Consider the following 12,130-nt stretch of genomic DNA (forward strand, 5'->3'; position numbering starts at 1 on the left):
TATGAGTTTTCAAGATTTTACTCTATTTATTTTTGAATTCTTTTTGTAACTTGCTCATATGAGTCTTTTGAAGGTTTTAATGCAAGATTTGAGATTTTTGGATTTTTATACGAGCAATGATCCCAAATTGAAGTTGAAATTGAGAAAATTGGCAGAATTCAGACTTGTCAGATTTTTGGTAGCGCGGACGGTCCGCGGGTAAGAGGCGGACGGTCCGCCGTTCATGAGACTCGTCCACCAGAGGCTCTGCAGAGAAGTTGTCAACCGCAAAAATACACAGCAGACAGTCCGCCAAAGGACCGCGGACGGTCCGCGACTGGACAGAATGGTGGGGTCGGCCAGACTTGCCTTATAATGGATGTCACTCTCACCCCTCCCCACCAAACCGCACACAACATCCAAAACGCTCTCTCTCTCTCTCAAGCACGTGGGGGAGACGACAAGGTCAAGGCTTTTTGGCGTGGTTCCCGGACGGTCCGAGAACATCCCCGGACTCTTCTCAAGATTGTGCATCATGTCCTCTCGGTATTTTGATGAATCCCTAACTCTTGTTCTTGGATTTCTTTATTGGAAAGAGTTAGGGTTAGATGCTCCGATCTGTTTTTGGACCATGGATTCTTGAAAATACTTTGGGGATCTTATTCCTAGTGATGAGGAGATGCTATAGTTAAAATTTGGTTGGTGGATTTGAATCGAAACTCACAATATGGATGAATCAAAGTTAAGGGCGATTTTGTGTTCCTGCGTAGAACAGATGGGTCGCGGACAGTCCGCCTGCTGGACACGGACGGTCCGCCGTGGTATTCATGAACCGCGGACGGTCCGCGTTCAGAAGAGCTGACGGTCTGCAAGTGTCAGATTTTTCAGATGAATGCTGAATTGACTTATATCATTATGGATTGATCCTATTTCTTTAGTAATTGTTCTTATGGTTAAATCTTGATCTCAGGCCACCCCGGAAGATCATCAAGGTCACTGCTTCTAAAATCAAGAAAGCTATGTCTTCCAAAAGACAAAGAGACAGTGATGACTCCGATGATGTGGACTATGCTCCAAATCTCAGTGAGATGGCAGCAGCATCTTCAGTAGGAGATGCAGGTGATGAATCTTCAGAGGAAGAGACTGAGGGGGTTGAGGATGATGTTACAGATTTGATGGGGCTAGATCTACCTAGCCGACAGTGGACTGCAGAGAGCTATGCCAATGCAAGAGCAGTGGATCAGTTCAGTTTGCCTCGTGACACCAACATCCTCTTCTTCAAAACTGAGGTACAAAAAGATGCTTACTTTGGTCATCTAGTCAAGAAAAATATATTCAAACATCAGACCATTGACCTAGGCTATATGAGACAACAACAAGTCATGTCTGATCTAGTAGATAGATTTCAGCAAATGGGGTTAGCAATTTTTCTGCAGCATAGGTGTGATTGGAATGAAACTGTGATAAGTCAGTTCTATGCCACTCTAGAGATCAACATGGTTGAGGAAACATTTAGGTGGACAACTGACAAAAGAACCTATTATGCTACATTTGCACAGTTTGCTGAGGCAAATCAATTGGATTATAATTTCATCACTAGTGAGCAAAGTGTGAATGTTGTGTTAGAAAACCCTCTAGATGAGAATGACTACCCCATGTTTTATGAGCCTGCACATCTTGGAATTGCTAGAACCTTTGGGGGCACTCAGGGTCTGAGGCATCATCCTGCAGTGATCAATAAGATTGTCAGAGTCACATTCATGCCTAAGAGTGGCAACAAGGACAAGATTAGAGGGCACTATTGAAATGTGATATCTCATGTGATGAACGGAAATAGAATAAATGTCATTGCTCTTATCATGGATCAGCTTGCAGATTTGAGGCTTAACTTGGAGATGAACTTATATTTTGCTAAATACATTATGTCCATCATCAAGGTTAAGTCTAGCTTCAGAGGGTTATGTGAAAGCAAGCACACACCTTTCAGGCCATTCAAGAATGACAATGCTTTTCTTTTGAGGCCTCTGACTCCTTTCTCTGGAGATGATATGGATGCTGAAGCACAGGGGCAAGATGGTGCTGATGATAGTGATGATGATGCTCACATGGGAGCAGCGGCAGCTTAGCATGCCATGCCACCACCGCATCGTCCAGCTCAGCAGCAGTGGGCTCCTCCAGCTGGCTACTTTGACCCTTATTTAGCATTGCGGGGTTGTCTAGTCAGATGCAGAATTAGATGAACCTCAGCTTCCAGAACATGCAACAGCAGATATTCCAGCCCATGATGGCTCGGATGCAGGGGGTTCAGGAGAGCTTACACTCAGACATAGCAGCTCTTGACTCACGCTTTGAGGATTTGCCCTCTTCTGAGCAGTTTGAGCAGCTTGAGCAGAGGCAGGAGCGGCTAGAGCAGCGCTTTGATACTTTCAGCACAGCCTTCACCGGGTTTTCAGACCACTTCTACTCGGTATATCCGGCTCCAGTGCCGCCTCCAGAGTTCTACCCGCACCAGCCGTTCTACCCACCACCACCTCCTCTACCGCCGATGGATTGACTTTCTTGGCAATTGATGCCAAAGGGGGAGAAGGAGCTTTGGAGAGCTTGGATCTAGGGGGAGCTCATGGACTTCTCATGGAGATCATTCGTTTTCGGCTTCTGCTTGCCACTCATGATTATTTGTGTTGAACTATTGCATTACATGTTTATGATTTGTGTCTTGCATGAACTCTGTTTGAGACTTGTGTTTGGATTTGAACATTTGGTTTGTAATGTGTGATGAACTATGTTGGTTTGTGCTACTCTTATCTATTTATGTTCATCTTGTGGTTGTGAGGTTGTGCTAACCAAGCTAAATTTCATATCATATATATATTGTATCTTGTATGCCTCGATTTCCACTTGTAGGGAAAACTCTGTCAAAATTCTCAAATATATATATGTGCTCTTGGTATTCATGAAAATTCATATGCACATATCAAGGGGGAGTTCTCTCTACTCATCGAACTTGGTGAATTTATTCATACCATATTCTGAAACTTTCAAGAAAAATGAGTAAGTTCTTCCAAAGTTCAATTCCAAGTCCACATTATGCCTAGTGTATAAAGTTGACTTGAACACTTTTATCACTCCAAAAATTAGTGTTGTCATCAATTACCAAAAAGGGGGAGATTGAAAGCATCTAGGCCCCTAATTCGAGTTTTGGTAATTAATGACAACGGTTTGTGGATTAACGATTTCATTTGAGATAATGAGTATAGGTTGATCCACGGATGAAAGAGATTTGGTTGTGAACATATGGAGTTTTGGAGATGATGAGCAAATCTCGGGCACAAGGCAAAGGTATAAAATAGGGATTTTGCATTTTACCAGTCACAAGGTGTTTAGTGGATGAAAAGTGACCAGATTTGTTGGATAGATAGCCGTACTATCAAGAGGGGTCATGTACTCGTGCTTGACGGGTCCTTAGTGCCATTTTGCTCAAAATGTCTAGTTGCATGCATGAGGGCTAACGACGTTTTGAAAAGATTTGAAAAGGACTATGTTTGAGAGCTGACTGAGTAACGGCGGATAGTCCGCACCCGAGGGGCGAACAGTCCGCGCCAGTTCTAGAGAGCTTGCAGAGGCTCTGGTGGTCTGGCGGACAGTCCGGCCCAGGTGGGCGGACGGTCCGCCACCTTTTTTCAAAAATGTACCAGAGAGGGTGTCTCTCTGGTGGGCTTCAAAGTTGAACGGCAGACAGTCCACCCATGGGGCGCGGACGGTCTGTCGGCTAATCTTAGATTTGTACCAGAGAGGTTGTTTCTCTGGTTTGGGCTGAAAACTGAACTGCGGATGGTCCGCCCTTGGGGCGCGGACGGTCCGCAGGCTAATTCGATTTTGTCCAGAGAGCTTGTTTGTCTTTGGTGAGTCAGATCTCTTAACTGCGGACGGTCCGCCCCTGGGGCGTGGACGGTCCGCCGGGGTTTAACGGCTAGTTCTAACACTGTCGGGTGCCACAATTAGGGACACCCTAATTGGAGTACTAAAACCACTTTCGAAAACACAAACACATGTTAAGGCAACTGGGCCCACAAAGGCCCCCGGCCTCCTTCCAAATCTGGAAGAGAGGAAAGGACTCAAAGAAGCCCAGCATGTGGCCCATTCGCACTCCTCTCAGTCCCACCGAACAATCTCCGCCCCACTCGAGGGTAGCGAATCTACCCTCGGGCGGGTCACTCATCTCCGCCTCGCTCGAGGGCTCCCCTCGGACCCTCGACCGCGCAATCGCATTTCTGCCTCGCTCGAGGACAGCGGACCTGCCCTCGAGCGGGTGGCCAGTCTCCGCCTCGCTCGAGGACAGCGGACCTGCCCTCGAGCGGGTGGCCAATCTCCGCCTCGCTCGAGGCCATCTCTCGGCACAAGGGACAAGTGGCACCGCCGCCCAACCGACCGCCGTACAAAGGCATTAAAGGCCAGCTACTCCACCACGGCTCAAAGGACGGGCGGCGTCAGACTGCCACTCCCGCAGTGGATGTGACTGGCGTCCCGTCCACTGACCCCGGTCACCGCTCTGCCACCCCAGCCGCTATAGCAGCACTGTGGAGCATTCAACGCGGTACAAGACAAGTTGGCGCCGCCCCCGTTACTGTCACACCGACATCAACCATCCGAACACACCTCCCCCTGGGGAAGGGGTTTGGCGATGTCACGTGCCCTTCTGGGAGGGGCACTCCGCATGCGCGGACGGTCCCGGACCTCCCTCTTGTGGGGTCCGGGACTTCCACGCGCCCCCGGACCTTCTAGTGCGCACGCTCACACCCCGACCAGGGGGTCCGGGACCGTCCCACGCCATTACTACCGCTGGGACTCTGCAGGACGGCCACCGCCATCTCCACGAGACCAAGGACGGAGCCCAGGATGATGGCGACGTGCGTCGCCTTCCCACATTACACTTCCTACAGTGCTCGACCACTGTACCCGCGATTCAGGGGAAAACGACGACTTCCGCGCCCCTACACTCATGTACGCCGCCCCTCCTTACAACTATAAAAGGAGAGGGTGGGCTTCCTTTTGGAGGGGCTGATCGACTCTCTCCAATCAAAGGTTGGAAGTAAGTTCTCTGAACTCCCCCTCAGAGGACTCTCAGCACGACTGAGCACTCATCTCAACCAACTCCACCTCTAGCAGAGACTTGGGAGCTTCTCTCCCTCTCTCGCCTCGCTTGTATCCCCTACTACGAGCACTTCGGGTGCAAGATAATACAGTGCCCTCGCACACCCCCTTTGCTGGACGTACGGCCCCGCGGCCGGAACCAGGATAAAACCGTGCGTTACTGTGATTGCCTCTTGCATCATCATCTGGGACGAGGAATCACGCAGCATTTACTAGTTGGGATTCAGGCCCCACGGGTCGGAACGCCGACAGTTGGCGCGCCAGGTAGGGGCGCTGCGTGACTTTTTCTCTCTTTTTCCCACTTGATCTCCAGGAACGGCGAGCAGATCGAACCCATACCCTATGGGTGTTTCGGATCCGTTTCCAGCGGGACGCGCGATCTCGTTCGGGAGTCTCGAGTTCAGGACAACCGGCAACGGTTACCTCATGCAGCTCCTCTCCTCCGAACGCAACCTCATCACTCCGACTTCGCCAGCCCAGCGCAACAGGCGCTCGGGTCAGCGTTCGCGACAAGCACGCGCGGAGCGGCGTCGTGCGGCACGCCACAGCTCCCCCACGTGGGTCGAGGCTGGCGTGTCGCAACTCAGCATCACGACCAATGGGGCAACCGTTTCGCCATCGCGTGCCTCGGCGTCATCTGCGCCGGCACCATCGCCTGCGGCAACACTAGTGCCTCCCAGGGGGGACTCGACTTCGGCGTCGCCCTTCCCCTTCGGGATGCGCAACGCTGCCGCCCACGCCTCGTCAACCGTCGCTGACTTCATCGAGCGTGGGGATCTGTCGGGTTATCATCTTCGGTCGATTCGCAGCCCCATCGCGTCATCTCCTGACGAATCCTACCCCGAGACGGCGAGCTTGATCGCCGACGACATCGACTTCTTCATGACCAACTTCGTAGCCGAGGAGGCCGAGGACTACTCCGGGGCCCGCGACCCCGACGCTCTCCACGCGTTCCAGCTGGCGACGGCCTACTGCCTCACCTGCTCCGAAGACTCCAGCGAGGGGGATTTCGATCCTTCCCGGGAGTGCTTCATGGTGGACCTTGCGGACGAGCAAAATGACAACGCCCCAGGCAACGACGGGGAAGCCGGGGTGGACGCGCGGGCAAAGCAACCAGCGAACCCGCCTGCAACGCCTTCCTCGTCAAGCTCGGCGGCGCGACAGGCCCAGCTGGCGCAGCTCAAAGAGCTTCAAGCCAAGCTCGACGAGCAGCGTCAACAAACCCAGGAGCTACGCGCCGCACTCGAGCAGCAGTGTGCCGTGCCTGGTGCACACGCCCAGGCGGCGGGACGTGTTGCCCGGGAGCGCATCCTGGCCGACGACAACGTCGACAAATCTCCGAAACTGAAGACGGCGGGCGAGAAGCTCGTCGCTGCGGCTTACCTACTCCAAGCTATGCCCGAGCCATCGACACCTTCGGGCCGCAACCTGCGCCGCGAGGCACAGGAGCTCATCGAGCAAGCTGCCGTGCAGCAGGCCGAGAGTTCTGCGTCTCGCATGCGCTCGAAGGCCCCGGAGCAGTGTGATGGGACTGCGCACCAGGACCGTGAGGTCTCCGTGCACACACCGCCAGCGGCGAAGGGCAAAGCAGCCGTAGCGCCCGGCGCGAGGACACCCTCGGTGCACGAGCGCATTGGGAGAGTTCCCGTAAGGGAGCGAATCCGTGACACTCGCGGGCACGCTGGCGACGGCGACGCCCGCAACGTCATCGACGGCAGGAGGTACACCCCTCGACGGGGTGGACGCTTCGACCCCGAGCACGACAGGGGTGAGTCACCAGAGCCTCCGGGCACCCGGGTGTTCAGCCGGGAGATTCGAACCGCGCCTTTTCCCCCGCGCTTCCGACAACCCAACACCCTCGTCAAATACTCGGGCGAGACTGATCCTGCAGTCTGGCTTAACGACTACCGCCTAGCATGCCAGCTAGGCGGCGCGACGGAGGACGCAGCCATCATCCGCAACCTTCCTCTCCATCTTGCTGACGCCACACGAACGTGGCTCGAGCACCTGCCTGCGGATCAGATCCACAACTGGGTCGATTTGGTCCACATCTTCGTGGGCAATTTCCAGGGCACGTATGTTCGCCCTGGGAACTCTTGGGACCTCAAAGGGTGTCGCCAAAAGCCCCGCGAGTCCCTGCGTGACTACGTGCGACGCTTCTCCAAGCAGTGCACCGAGCTCCCCAGCGTCACCCACGTCGAGGTCATTAACGCTTTCCTCGAGGGTACGACGTGCAGGAACTTGGTGCATGAGCTTGCGAGAAGCCGACCCGTTAACACCAATGAGTTGTTCTACACTGCCACCAACTACGCCGCCGGCGAGGAAGCGGTTGGTGCCATCTTCGACGACAAATCGAGCAAGCGCAAAGACGATGCGCCCGCGGAGGGCGGCAGCGTCAAACCCAATGCCCCCGCAAAGAAACTGAAGCGGGGGAAGAAGGGAAAGAAGCCGGTCCCACCAAGCCAGCGCGGGTCAAGACAGGCAGGGGACTCCGAGGAGGCCTTTGCAGCTGCCCCAGACCGCAAGGGACCTCGAGGCCCCCCTCGAGGCGGTGGTGGCCAGTTCGACGACATGCTTAAGAAGCCGTGTCCTTACCACAAGGGCCCGGTCAACCATACCCTCGAGCAGTGCGAGATGCTCAAGAAATACTACAACCGCGTCGCGCATCGCGACGAGAACAAGAAGAAGGATGCTGGTGACAAAGGTGGAGATGACGAGTTCCCCCCAGTGGAGAACGCCTTCTTCATCTTTGGAGGAACAACGACGAATATGACTTCTCGGCAGCGCAAGCGTGAGCGCCGCGAAGTCTTTTCCGTTACCAAAGCCATGCCATCCTACCTCGACTGGTCGAAGGATACCATCGCCTTTGGCCGCGAGGACCACCCCGACTACGTCCCGCATCCGGGACGGTATCCGCTCGTTGTCGATCCCATCATCGGCAACACTCGCTTCTCCAAGGTGCTCATGGACGGAGGCAGCAGCCTCAACATCATGTACGCCCCTACCTTGGAGCTCATGGGGATCGGACTGGACAAGCTTCGCCCCAGCAAGTCGCCATTCCATGGCGTTGCACTGGGGAAGCGAGTCCAACCCCTCGGCCAGATCGATCTGCCTGTATGCTTCGGCACAGCCACCAACTTCCGCAAGGAGGTTCTTACTTTCGAGGTGGTGGGATTTCGAGGGTCCTATCATGCCAACCTTGGTCGTCCTTGCTACTCCAAGTTTATGGCTGTCCCCAACTACACCTACCTCAAGCTCAAAATGCCGGGTCCGAAGGGCGTCATCACCATCGGCTCTTCGTTCGAGCACGCCTACGAGTGCGACGTCGAGTGCGTTGAGCGTGCGGAAGCTCAAGCGGAGGACGAGGCCCTCGCAGCCACCCTCGACAAAATGGCGAGCGAGGCCTTAGACTCCACACACCGACACGCCGGGAGCTTCGAGCCTGCCGAGGGTATCAAGAAAGTACCCCTCGACCCAAGCCACTCCGACGACAAGGTGTTGCAGATCAGCGCCACCCTCGACGACAAATAGGAAGTGGTGCTCGTCGATTTCCTCCGCGCCAACGCAGATATCTTTGCGTGGAGCCCCTCGGACATGCCTGGCATACCGAGGGAGGTCGCCGAGCACTCTCTTGATGTCCGACCCAACTCCAAGCCGGTGAAGCAGCGCCTAAGACGCTTCGACGAGCTCAAGCGCCGGGCGATCGGCGAGGAGTTGCAGAAACTTCTGGCGGCCGGATTCATCAAAGAGGTATTCCATCCCGAGTGGCTAGCTAATCCAGTATTAGTGAAGAAAAAGAGTGGAAACTGGAGGATGTGTGTGGACTACACTAGTCTAAATAAGACATGTCCGAAGGTTCCCTTTCCCTTGCCACGAATTGATCAGATTGTAGATACTACTGCGGGATGTGAGCTCTTATCCTTTCTTGATGCTTACTCCGGTTACCACCAAATCAAGATGAAAGAGTCCGACCAGCTCGCGACTTCTTTTATCACACCTTTTGGCATGTACTGCTACGTTACGATGCCCTTTGGTCTCAGAAACGCCGGAGCTACCTATCAACGGTGTATGCTCCACGTTTTCGGAGACCATCTCGGGCGGAGCGTAGAGGCATATGTCGATGACATCGTTGTAAAATCCAGGAAGGCGGACGACCTGGTTGCCGATCTCAGGATCGCATTCGATTGCCTACGGGCCAAAGGGGTAAAACTTAACCCCGAGAAGTGCGTATTCGGGGTGCCTCGAGGCATGCTCTTGGGTTTCATTGTCTCCCAGCGGGGCATCGAACCCAACCCTGACAAAGTCTCGGCCATCACTCGGATGGGACCGATCCGAGACTTGAAGGGGGTACAGAGGGTCATGGGATGCCTAGCGTCCCTTAGCCGTTTCATCTCGCGTCTCGGCGAGAAAGGCTTACCCCTGTATCGACTCTTGAGGAAAACCGAGCACTTCACGTGGACCCCCGAAGCTCAAGAAGCCCTCGAAAGGCTGAAGGCATCGCTCACTCATGCTCCCATTCTTACGCCACCTACGGACGGCGAGCCCCTCTATCTGTACGTAGCCGCGACGACCCAAGTGGTCAGCGCGGTGATCGTGGTCGAAAGACAAGAGGAGGGTCATGCTCTGCCCGTCCAACGACCAGTGTATTACATCAGCGAGGTGTTGTCTGAAACTAAGACACGCTATCCACAGATTCAAAAGCTGCTCTATGCAGTGGTTTTGGCTCGGTGCAAGCTGCGCCACTACTTCGAGGCTCATCCCATCACCGTGGTCTCATCTTTCCCCTTGGGAGAGATAGCCCGCAACCGGGAGGCCGAGGGTAGAATTGCCAAATGGTCTATGGAGCTGATGGGAGAAACACTCGCCTACGCCCCCCGCAGAGCGATCAAGTCCCAAATCTTGGCTGACTTCGTGGCTGAGTGGATGGACACTCAGCTACCCCCAGCACAAATCCAGGGCGAATGCTGGATTATGTACTTTGACGGGTCGGTGATGAAAACTGGTGCCGGTGCCGGCCTCCTACTCATCTCACCCCTCGGAGAACACATACGGTACGTGATCCGCTTGCATTTCCCTGCTTCGAACAATATGGCGGAGTATGAGGCCCTCCTCAGTGGCCTCCGCATCGCCATCGAGCTCGGCGTCAAACGCCTCGACGCGCGCGGTGACTCTCAGCTTGTCGTCGACCAAGTAATGAAAGAGTCCAGCTGTCACGACCCGAAGATGGAGGCATACTGCAACGCGGTGCGCCGCCTCGAAGACAAATTCAACGGTCTCGAGCTCAATCATGTCCCGCGCAAGTACAACGAGGATGCCGACGAACTGGCCAAGATAGCCTCGGGGCGGACCACTGTCCCCCCGAATATCTTCGCCTGCGACATCGCCAAGCCCTCCGCCGAATTCAAGGACCCGCCGGAGCCGGGCCCCTCGTCCACCGGGTCCCCCGGCGGGAACCCCCCGGCGGACGGGGTCGAGCCCATGGACATTGACTTTGGGACCACCTCCGCGGACGAGGCCGAAGCAATGGAAGTCGACGAGGCCCCCACCTCGCGAGACTGGCGCGTCCAGTACCTTGACTGGATGATTCGAGGGATCTTACCCTCGAACCGTGCTCAGGCACGGCGCCTCGCCAGGAGGGCCAAGTCCTTCGCTCTAATCGACAATGAGCTACACAAGCGCAGTCCCTCGGGCGTCTTGCAGCGATGCATCCCCCTCCCCGAGGGCAAGGAGCTGATCCGCGACATCCACGCTGGCATCTGCGGCCATCACGCCGCGCCACGTACCCTCGTGGGCAACGCGTTTCGGCAAGGATTTTACTGGCCCACCGCGGTCGCCGACGCCACCGACGTCGTGCGGACATGCGAGGGTTGCCAGTTCTATGCTCGAAAAACACATCTTCCGGCCCATGCTCTGCAGACCATCCCCATCATGTGGCCGTTCGCCGTGTGGGGGCTGGACCTCGTCGGTCCACTGAAGAAGGCGCCTAGGGGCTTCACCCACTTGCTGGTGGCGGTTGACAAGTTCTCCAAATGGATCGAGGCTCGACCCATCGGCAAGATCAAATCCGAGCAAGCAGTCCAATTCTTCACCGACATCGTCTTCAGGTTCGGGGTCCCGAACTCGATCATCACCGACAACGGCACCCAGTTCACAGGCAAGAAGTTCTTGGCGTTCTGTGACAGCTTCCACATACGTGTGGACTGGTCGGCTGTGGCACTCCCACAGACGAACGGGCAAGTGGAGCGTGCCAACGGCATGATCCTCCAAGGACTAAAGCCAAGAATCTTCAACAAGCTGAACAAGTTCGGCCGGAGGTGGCTCACGGAGCTACCCTCGGTCATCTGGAGCCTGAGGACGACCCCGAGCAGAGCCACGGGCTTTTCTCCGTTCTTCCTGGTCCATGGTGCCGAGGCTATCCTCCCCACTGACTTGGAGTACGGATCGCCGAGGCTCAAGGCATATCAAGAGCAATGAAACCAGCGAGCTCGCGAAGACTCGCTGGACCAAGTGGACGAGGCTCGAGACATGGCGCTCCTCCACTCTGCGCGCTACCAGCAGTCCTTGCGAAGGCATCAAGCGCAGAGGGTCCGGCGCCGAGACCTCAACGAAGGGGACTTGGTGCTAAGGCTTCGACAAGACAACAGGGGCCGCCACAAGCTCTCACCTCCATGGGAAGGACCGTACATAATCGCCAAGGTGCTCAAGCCCGGCACGTACAAGCTGGCCAACGAAAAAGGCGAAGTCCTCACCAACGCTCGGAATATACAACAGCTACGTCGCTTTTATCCTTAGCATTTCAAGCTATTTGTATATTGTTCGTACTCGCATTTTCAATTTCCCGAAATAATAAGGAAGTACGCTTTACTTATTGCTTTTTGGGAACATTCCCGACCCTCGAGGGCTCGGGCGCGCACGAACATCGAGGTATGCTCGGCTTTACCCTCGGCAAAACCGAGCCTCCCTCGGGGGCTACTACGGGGGGAACCCCCGAACGTCCCCA

Source organism: Panicum virgatum, chromosome 6N, assembly GCF_016808335.1.
Source record: "Panicum virgatum strain AP13 chromosome 6N, P.virgatum_v5, whole genome shotgun sequence".
NCBI lineage: Eukaryota > Viridiplantae > Streptophyta > Magnoliopsida > Poales > Poaceae > Panicum > Panicum virgatum.